The sequence below is a fragment of the Carlito syrichta genome, unplaced genomic scaffold (genome assembly GCF_000164805.1).
Source record: "Carlito syrichta isolate Samal-C Ts95f unplaced genomic scaffold, Tarsius_syrichta-2.0.1 Scaffold296604, whole genome shotgun sequence".
In the NCBI taxonomy this organism is placed as follows: Eukaryota; Metazoa; Chordata; class Mammalia; order Primates; family Tarsiidae; genus Carlito; species Carlito syrichta.
In genome coordinates this window covers 24083-35048 of record NW_007240700.1, presented here as the reverse complement: position 1 = coordinate 35048, position 10966 = coordinate 24083, and the positions used below count along the sequence as shown (strand labels likewise).

The following is a 10966-nucleotide window of genomic DNA, read 5'->3' as shown; positions in this document are numbered from 1 at the left end:
ATATCAGCTCTTAGATAAGTCAGAGCCCCAGGCTGATGGAACCTGACTTACTGGTCCTGTACAAAAGAAGGCTCCAAGTTCTGGCATTCATTTTCAGATTTGGGACATTGCTAGGTAAAAAATTAAATTGACTGTCACTGATTAGCCTCAAGGTATAGAGCAAGAGGAAAATATTGTTTTAGTTTAAATTTTATACAGGTCACTGTTTTATTATATTAAACAGTGACCAAGTGTGTCCTCCAGTTTCCTTAAGACAGTGCAGAGCAGAGCAGATGAGAGATTGTACATTTGGCATTTAAAAATAAGTCATTACTAAGTATGATGGTCTCCAGCTCCATCCAGTTCGCTGCAAAGTCCATGATTTTGTTCTTCTTTATGGCTGCATAATACTCCATGTGCATATGTACCATATTTTCTTTATCCAGTCCACTTTTGATGGGCACTAGGGTTGGTTCCATGTTTTTGCTATTGTGAATAGCGCAGCTATAAACATGCACGTTCAAATAGTCTTTTTTGTACAAAGATTTATGTTCCTCTGGGTATATTCCCAGGGGAGATATTCCTGTGTCTTATGGAAGGTCAATGTTTAGTTCTTTTAGGAATCTCCACACTGCTTTCCATAGAGACTGAACTAGTCTGCACTCCACCAAAAGTGTTCCCTTTTCTCTGCACCCTTGCTAGCATCTATTATTTCTTCTGAATACTGCATGTTCTTACTAACAAGTGGGCCCTGAACACCAGTCACATTAGCACAAGGGAGGATCGATGGTCACTGGGCACTGTTGGGGGAGGAAGAGGGTGGTGTGTAACAACACAAAAGGTACCTTGTCCTAAACCAGGGGAAGTGAGGGCCAGTTGGAGGCCCCAACTTCACCTGCATGAAGCCTGCTTGTGTAGTTAACCTTTACTTGTACTCCACATCTCTATAAAAAAATAAAATAAAATTTTAAAAAAGCTTGGAGGAGATTGTCAGTGATTTAAAGAAGTAGAGTGAGAATAATGAGTTCCATTGCTCTGACTGAAACATTGGCTACATTTTATTTTCCTATCAACAAAAAAAGTTGTTCCAGATAGAATTTGAAAGTAGATAATCATTATGTCTTGAATTTTTAAATATACACAAAAAAATTGCCCTGACTCTTAGCTTTGGAAAGAGTTGCTTGAATGGTGTTCGTTCATTTATAAGTAATCTTTTTGCTTATATTGACTCCATAAAATTGTATATTCATTACATTCAACAACAATCTATAAAGTTTCATGCATAAATAATAATAATGTGATTTTTTGCTTAATAAAATCATTCATTTGAACTAAAAAAAAAGAGGTCATTGTCTTCAGGAAGGCATGGGAGAATGCTGGAGGCACTATAGTAACATTGTCCCACAGTGAACTCTGACTCAAAGCATTGAAACTTCAGTAAAGCATTGTAGAGATAAATCCAGGGATTAGTCTTGCAAAGGCAAAGGGGTGTGCCTCCTTTCCTATGTTTTCACCTTGATAGGGATGAAAGACCCTGCTACTCTGTGTTGTGCTGTATGGAAGAATGATGGGGATGTCATGTTGTGTCAGGATATATTTATCCCTCTGAGACCTCCAATAGGAGGGCCACACCCCTGTGAGCCAGGGGAAAGAAGGAGCTTTTTATGTTTTAAAAAAAAAAAAAGTTCTTCCTCACTGCTGGAAAGTCCCTGAAGGGAGAAGTTTCCAACCTGGAAATGAGTGGGGAAAGTAGGACTTTCTAATTTCTCTCTAACCCCCAAATATGAAGAGTCTGAATAAGTTGCAATTAATGGTGGGGTTAGAGTATGACAGGAGTGGGATACATTTGCATTTGTCTTTTTTTTTTTTTAAAGCATATACTTGTATTCGTTAAAAAGAATTTAGGGAAATATATTAAGGACCATGAATGACCACTTCCCTTCTATTGTCATACAACCAGATACTCACATATTTATTTATTATCCGGTTAATTTTTAAAAATTACTTTGAGGTTGCTTGGAACAAAATTTTGCCAAGTGATGTATCCCTGAATGCTTGTGAGTTTATGTCCTCTTTCCTCTCTGGGTTCTGCTGCTGATGAAAAGGTTGCAGGTAGGGAAGGGCAGTTGGTCAATTTCCATCTTTTCTACCCTCATTCAGAAGGGGAGATGAGTAAGAGGAGAGGAAAGGGAGGCAGGAGAGTGCTTACTTGACTTTACTGTTGTGAGCAGGTATTGTTTGGCAAGTATTTAAAGCTGGCTAATGTGAGGATTTGGATAGTTTTTCTGAGACACTGCCCTACCCTTCCAAATCCCTCAGGATCACTGGTCTCCAATTCCCTTGACATGCACCATTCACAATGCTTTGTCTTAGTAATACTGCTCTTTTCTTAGCTCTGGAACAGCTAGGCATAACCCCAGCTTCTTCCTGCATGTGAGTACCCACTCCTCAGTGGCCATAGGTAAATTCCTAAGACAACCCCTTGCTTGCTCTCTGTTGCAGGTGCCCTCGTCTGGTTCACTAGGCACCCTCATGTAAACTTAGTTAAACAAACTCTCAAAGTTCAGGAAACCACTGCAGCAACACCTACTCTGCTAACTTGGGCTGCTGCTCAGCCCTTAAATTTCTCAGGTGTGAATCAGACATCAACCAACTGCAGGTGACACATACTGAGCACCTCAAATGGTGTTTGCCTAAAGTTTTTTCCTCTTGATTTGGTGGTTAGCAGACAGAAGCCCTTGTTCCTTCTCCTTGGTGGCACAGAATGAGAGGGGAACTCACAGCACAGCTTTCTCAATGAATTCTTCAGAAGTCCTTCCTGTAAGTCACCAGCTTAGTGCTTTTTATATCTTTGATATGGTTGAGGCGCTTAACGCCAGGTAATTAGACTAACACAGATCCTGTCAGTATGGTTTTTAGAGTATAGGGAGACAGACAATAAACAAGTAAGCAATAAAATTCTATAGAATTAAAAATTGTGCCAAGGAGGGATAAAATGGTTGGGAAAGCCCTCTGTGCTGGGGGCATGTTTCTGCTGAAACCTTACTGCTGAGAAGTCATTTATGTGAAGGGGCGTGTAACGGGACAGAAGAAATTCAGATAGTGGGAGCAGCGTAAGTAAAGGTCCTGGAGCAAGAAATGAAAAGAGGCTTTTATATTTGGAACAGCTAGGTGAGAGAGAGAACAGAAGAGGCCAATGTTGAAGAAGTTGGGAAGTTTGTAAGCCAGGGTAAAGAACCTAGTTCTCAGACTTTTGAATTTCAAACACTAGAAAAATTTCAAAAAAGCTGGGCTCGGTGGCTCAGCCTGTAATCCCGTGCCTTTGGGAGGCTGAGGTGAGTGGATTGCCTGAGCCCGCGGGTTCGAGACCCGCCTGGGCAGCGAGACCTCATCTCTACAATAAATCTGAAAATCAGCCAGGCGTTGTAGCGCATGCCTATAATTCTGGCTACTTGGAAGGCTGAGGCGGAAGGATCGCCGCAGCCCAGCAGGTCGAGGCTGTGGTGGCTGGGAGCGGCCACTGCACTCCAGTCTGGGCGACTGAGTGAGACTCCAACTCAAAAAAAAAAAAAGTGTATTTGGAACCAACACAGGATATCAATTTTTTAACTGGCCTAGTAAGGACACATGAAAACAAACCAAAGCCAACAATAGTCTACCATTACAAAACTTTCAAAAAATGAATTACAATAAGAATATTTTCATTTTAATTATTACAAAGTAGGATATAATCTTAGAGTAAAAGACCTGCCTTTAAATAGAACTCATTTACCTTGATCAGAATCCACTGTTTGGCCCTTATTTATCTCATTTCACTTCACTTTGGTCTGATAAAAATCTTATTACAGATATTAACAGTGTGTGATGGGCAATTGGGAACTAGAAATTGAGAAGTAAAACTGAGTTATGGACCCAGAATTTGAGGATCCATTATTTTTTAAAGAAGGAATATTCAGGAAGGTGACTTTGAGCCATATTTTTAATTTAGTCATTCTCTATTCCTTAGCAGTAAGAGGTAAAGAAAGCTGTAAAAAGTAGAAATTAGCTGCTAACAGGCTGAGAATCTAAGTAGATTTATTCTGGAGACATAAAAATTGGGATTCAAAACCCTAGTAAACATCTCAGGTGATTAGTTGGGATCACTGAAATACAATACCTTGGAAGGAAGGGTAAAGAATTCTAGTGTAATAGTTATTCCTTGGCCATCATTAATAAAACAAACAACAACATATGCTGGCAAGGATGTGGAGAAAAAGGAACACTTAGGCAAACTAGCGCAACCTCTTTGGAAGACAGTGTGACAATTTCTGAAAAAACTAGAAATTGACCTTCCATATGACCCAGCAATTCCCCTGTTGGGAATATACCTGGAGGAACTCAAATCATTCTACAGAAAAGATACCTGCACATGTATGTTTGTTGCAGCTCTATTCACAATAGCAAAAACATGGAACCAACCATGCTGCCCATCAAAGCTGGACTGGATGAAAAAAATGTGGTACGTATGCACAATGGAATATTATTCAGCCATAAAGAAGGACAAACATATGGACTTCGCAGCAACTTTGATGGATTTAGAGTCCATCATACTCAGTGATGTATCACAGAAACAAAGAACAGAGTGCCGTATGCTGTTCACTCATCAGCAGACTTTGAACAATTATCATAATACTATAAGAAAGGGATTGGCTGTAGTGGAAAACTGCCAGGGAAGGGGAGGTGGGATTGGCAGTTGAGGGAAACTGCCAGGGGAGGGAGTGTCACACCTCATCAACAAAGGTACCTACATATATACCTACATGTATACCTAACCCTGAATTGTACCCCACATCTTTATAGTAAAAATAAAATTAAAATAAATACATATTTGGATTTGACAACTGATTATAAACAGTATGAGACCATTTAGATTTATAGGAAATATCCAGGCTGAGTCGCAGAGGGAAAAAAACCCATAAAGTAGAATAAAGGATATGTGGAACAAGGTAGAAAGTTCTAAAACATGTATAATTAAAGTCCTAAAAAAAAATAAGGTAAAAGCACTATTTGAAAAATTGTGCCCAAAGTTTTTTCAAAATTTATTGAAGCTATCAAGTCACAAATTCAATGGCAAATTTAGCGTCTTGAAAAAAATAACTATTACACTAGAATTCTCTACCTAGAAAAAATATCCTTCAAAAGTGAAGTTTAAATTAATAACATTTCAAATGAACAAAAATTGAGAGAATTCTTTACAATCTGACTGTGCTAAATGAAGTGCTAAAGGGAGTTCTTCAGGTGAAAGGAAGTTGATTCATATGGAGGATGGAAATGCAGGAAAAAATAAAGAGCAATGGAGAACATAAACAAGTAAATATTAATGGGTTAAAGTATTAATAGTAATTTTTGTGCATTTAAAGTATATATAGAATTTTTAAAACTGGGAAATAATAGTATAAAATTTGGGAAGGAAGTAAATGGATTTAAAGTGTTCTAGTGCCCTTGAATTATTCAGAGAATTGTAAAAGTAGGTAATTTGCATTTGACTTTTTACAGTCTAGGGAGCATATTTTAATTCCTAGTGTAACCATTAAAAGTAAAATAAGATCAGACTTGGTGGCTCAGCCTGTAATCCCAGCACTTTAGTAGGCTGAGGCGAGTGAATTGCCTGAGCCCGCGGGTTTGAGACCAGCCCAGGCAACTTGATGAGACCTCGTCTCTACAATAAATAAAAAATTAGCTGGGTGTGGTAGCGTGCGCTTGTAGTTCTGGCTACTTGGAAGGCTGAGGCGGAAGGATCACCAGAGCCCAGCAGGTTGACGCTGGGGTGACTGTGAGTTTGCCACTGCACTACAGCCTGGACAATGGAATGATACTCCAACTCAAAAAAAAAAGTAAAATAAAGTAATGTGTAACTAATGAGCTATCATGGGGGTAAATAAAATAATGCTGAAATACTTGGTTGATTCAAAAATTGCTTAAGAAAGGAGATAAAAAGGAACATACAACAAGTGTAACAAATAGAAAACAAATAGTAAGATGGTAGCTTTGAACCCCTAAATATGTTAGTTTTTACGTTAGATGTAAATGGACTAAGTACTCCAATTAAAGGAAAAAGATTGTTAAACTGTAAAACAAAAATTATATGCAGCTATTAGAGTCAAACTTTATAAGGATACTGAAAGATGGAAAATAAAAACATGGAAAAAAGCTATAACATGAGCACAAACTAAAAGAAAATTGGTATCACTGTACTAACATCAGACAAAGTAGAATTTAGGGAAAGACACATTACCAGAAATAAATAGGGATCATAAAAATACATGTTAAAAAACTTTCACCGGGCAGGCGTCGGTCTTCCAGCTGGTGGGAGTTGGCGTCCGGTGCTGGGCACTGGGACCCTACTTTATACAGTTCGGGAAGTTGGGTTGTGGGGTCGTACGTGTCTGTCTGCTCCCAGCTTTCTCAGGTTTCCTTCCACGGCGTGGGACCTCGCCAAGGAATCCCCGCCCCTTGGGGCCACGGCGTTAGTGGTGCCTTTTGCGAGTTCTTTGTAAGAACATCTTAAAACCTTCAAGATGGTTCTAGCAGACCTTGGAAGAAAAATAACATCAGCATTACACTCATTGAGCAATGCCACCATTATCAATGAAGAGGTACTAAATGCTATGCTAAAAGAAGTATGTACAGCATTATTGGAAGCAGATGTTAATATTAAACTAGTGAAGCAACTAAGAGAAAATGTTAAATCTGCTATTGATCTTAAAGAGATGGCATCTGGTCTTAACAAAAGAAAAATGATTCAGCATGCTGTATTTAAATAACTTGTGAAGCTTGTAGACCCTGAAGTTAAGGCATGGACACCCACTAAAGGAAAACAGAATGTGATTATGTTTGTTGGATTGAAAGGGAGTGGTAAAACAACAACATGTTCAAAGTTAGCATATTTTTACCAGAGGAAAGGCTGGAAAACCTGTTTGATATGTGCAGACACATTCAGAACAGGGGCTTTTTACCAACTAAAACAGAATGCAACCAAAGTGAGAATTCCATTTAATGGAAGCTATATGGAAATGGATCCTGTTATCATTGCTTCTGAAGGAGTGGAGAAATTCAAAAATGAAAAATTTGAAATTATTATTGTTGATACAAGTGGCCGACACAAACAAGAAGACTCTTTGTTTGAAGAAATGCTTCAAGTTGCTAATGCTATACAACCTGATAACATTGTTTATGTGATGGATGCCTCCATTGGACAGACTTGTGAAGCCCAGGCTAAGGCTTTTAAAGATAAAGTAGATGTAGCCTCAGTAATAGTGACAAAACTTGACGGTCATGCAAAAGGCAGTGGTGCACTCAGTGCAGTTGCTGCCACAAAAAGTCCAATTATTTTCATTGGTACAGGGGAACATATAGATGACTTTGAACCTTTCAAAACATAACCTTTCATCAGCAAACTTCTTGGTATGGGTGACATAGAAGGACTGATAGATAAAGTCAACGAGTTGAAGTTAGATGATAATGAAGCCCTTATAGAGAAGTTGAAACATGGTCAGTTTACATTGCGAGACATGTATGAACAATTTCAAAATATCATGAAAATGGGTCCCTTCAGTCAAATCTTGGGGATGATCCCTGGTTTTGGAACAGATTTTATGAGCAAAGGAAATGAGCAGGAGTCAATGGCAAGGCTAAAGAAATTAATGACAATAGTGGATAGTATGAATGATCACGAACTGGACAGTACAGATGGTGCCAAAGTTTTTAGTAAGCAACCAGGAAGAATCCAAAGAGTAGCAAGAGGATCAGGTGTATCAACAAGAGATGTTCAAGAACTTTTGACACAATATACCAAGTTTGCACAGATGGTTAAAAAGATGGGAGGTATCAAAGGGCTCTTCAAAGGTGGTGACATGTCTAAGAATGTTAGCCAGTCACAGATGGCAAAAATTGAATCAGCAAATGGCCAAAATGATGGATCCTAGAGTTCTTCATCACATGGGTGGTATGGCAGGACTTCAGTCAATGATGAGACAGTTTCAACAGGGTGCTGCTGGCAATATGAAAGGCATGATGGGATTCAATAATATGTAAAGAAAATGCCTTAATATAAACTGACAGTTGATTACATTATTTGCTGAGACCTCGGAGTTTCCCTCCTTTTTGCAAATGGCGGGGGAGAGTATTTTTCTTGCCTGTCTTGCCCTCTTTCTTTATCTTCTTGTCCCTCTTCCCTCTCTGTTTATTTTTCCTTCTCTTCTTTTCCCCCTCCCTCCCGGGAGGACTATATGGTTTTTGTGGAAATCATATTTTTGCTTTCAATTCTCTTCTGTTTTCACCATCTAACACTTCTTAAGTTAAACAAATCATGATGGAAAATTTTAGTACTTAAAGGTTTTTAATTGTCTTGAAGGCCAAGCATTACACTTGTAAACAATCCTGGTCAGTAGTTACATGATGTCTCAATAAAAGCGGTATAAAATTAAAAAAAACAAAAAAACTTTCACCTAAATCTATCCTTATAGGGAAATGTATAGCCCTGAATGCACATATTAAAAAAAAAGACTTGGTTGAAAAAAATAAATGATCTAAGCTTCCATTTAATAAGTCTAAGAAGAGCAAATTTTAAAAGTATTTGCATATTTATATATATATGCATGCATGCACACACACACACGTGTGTGTGTGTGTTTCTCCAAGTCCTTCAGATATCAGGGATCTGGATTTGAATCAAGTCAGAGTTTGATCAAGTCATTTGTTGATTCAGTTCTGGCTCTCCACATACACAAAATGCCCTTCTATCTAGGTAAGAATCATTGCTTTACATCTGTTGCAGCTTTGTGTTATTACAGAGTCTGAATATCTCCCTAATTCTTACTTATTTGTCAAGGCCATGCATCTTTAGGAAGCCTACATTGACTCCTTATTCTAACTTTTGTGCTTTCTTGCATCTATTACAGTGCTGTAATTGTTGGCAAAATAGGACTCCTTTTAGAGAAGAAGGCACGATGACTTCACCATTCTAAGATCTCACATAATACCTAACATGTGATTAGGATCCAAATAAAGTTTACTGAAGGAATAAATAAGTGAATGTGCACTCACTATCACCATGTGTCTTTTGTCAATGATCTTCTTTCTGCCTAAAGCAGCCTTTTATTCTTTTTCTGATTGATAGATGATTGACCGTGAAAACTCCTTTAAATACCTACTTCTGCATTTAAACTTTCCTTGACAGTTCTCTTCTTTTACTAGAATAGGCACAGCTTGCCTGTGTTTCTATAGGATCTTGCGAATATCTTTATCAGAGGATTTATTTCACTATGCTATTGTATTTTTTCTATTTCCACAATTGAGACAGCATTTTGGATGACATTGATGGGGTCTTTCATCTCTCTATTCTGTGCCCAATTTTATTATTGATGTATAGTGGAAACTGAATAAATGTCATTCTGTGAATAAACAGAAAAATAAATTAATGAATCCCTGTGTCAATTAAAAAATCTGCTTGACTATAGTATGGGTCTGTTGGATAAGTAAGGATGGGTTATTCTGTGAAGAATATTGAAAGCTATGCTGAGGAATACAGACTTTTAACACTATTTTAAAAAACTTATTATTTTTCCAAAGATGTACATGTATATAGTTTAAAGAGCCAAATGACTTTTTGAAAAACAACAGTTTCTTAATTCACTTCCATTTCTTCATCCCTCAGAATTAATTCTTTTATTTAATTATTTAGGTATTTATTCCAAATTTCTAAATTATTTTGCTACTTCATTGTTTAGTTGTAGGTATATTTATTATGGTCACACTATGGAACATGAAGATTTAGCAGTTTTTTACCCCTCTTGTTCCTTCCTCCCTCCTTCCCCCCCTCCCTTTTTGCCCTGCCCCTTCTCTTTTCCCCATCTCCGCCTTCTCTCCCTTCCCTCATGTTTTCCTCCCCACTCACTCCCACACCCTAGTGTTATATGTATCTTTGGCTAGGCGAATATTTTATGTTTAAATTATTATAACTATTCCTTTATATTATTCACAGCTGTGCCATATATTTTCCTAAGTATTTTTTTGTTAAAGTCAATAATTATGTTGTGTCTTTTGTTTGCTTGTTGTTTTAGTTTTCTATGCTTATCACTAATTCAGAAAAATTTATTATTCTAATTTTCACTTCACTAATTTTATTCACTTTCATCTTCTTTTAGACCCTTCTCCTGGAGAATTCTTAACAGCCTTCAGCTGAGCTAACAAAGAATTCTGAAGGCAACCTGGAATCTCATTTTTGTATCATCCCGGGAGTGTCATTTACCTCTCTCCTGTGTTAGATCTCCTGTTTCCTAATCAACTCCCTTTCTTTTCCACCTCATTTTTATGGCTACATTCTCCAAAAACTTCCTGGTTATCTGAAAAGATCTTTATTCTGTCCTCAAACTTAAATGATGATTTTTCCATATATATAATTATTTAGAAATATTTTTTCCTCAGAAATTTAAAAACATTACTCCACTATCTTCTAACATTGCATGATGTTATTGAGAAATCTGGAGGTGTTCTGATTTTTTTTCTTTTTTGGTCTTTTTTTTCCTCCTCTCTGGATGCATATAGAATCATACGTCTTTCTCCAGTGTTCTGAAACTTCATAATCCTTATCTTGGTGTGGGTCTAATTTCAGCCTTTGTATTGGACACTCAGTGGGCCCTTCACAATGAAATCTGATTCCCTTCAGTTTTGAATTATTTCTTTGATGATTTCTTCTATTATTTTTTTCTCCATTTTCTTTTGTTTAAACTCCTATTCTTCAGACATTAGATATTTTAGTTTTCTCTTTGTTCATTTGCCCTACTTTCTGGAAGATTTATCTAAATTTAATTTTCAACTCTCCTACTGGTTTTTGTTCTCTTTCTATATACTAGGGGGGACCCCCCAAAAAACCAGAATTATCTCTTGGAGGGCAGGTCCCTTGCAGTATTCTCAGAATTTGTTCCTCTGGATCAAACAGTCAACCAAA

At 37.5% G+C, this 10966-nt stretch overlaps 1 pseudogene across 1 annotated transcript; it reads left to right on the top strand.

The window, feature by feature from the left end:
- Positions 1-6313: 6313 nt before the first annotated feature.
- On the top strand, positions 6314-8162 carry LOC103256814 (annotated as a pseudogene). The gene has a single exon (XR_504095.2). The product of XR_504095.2 is annotated as a signal recognition particle 54 kDa protein pseudogene (transcript).
- Positions 8163-10966: the final 2804 nt, after the last annotated feature.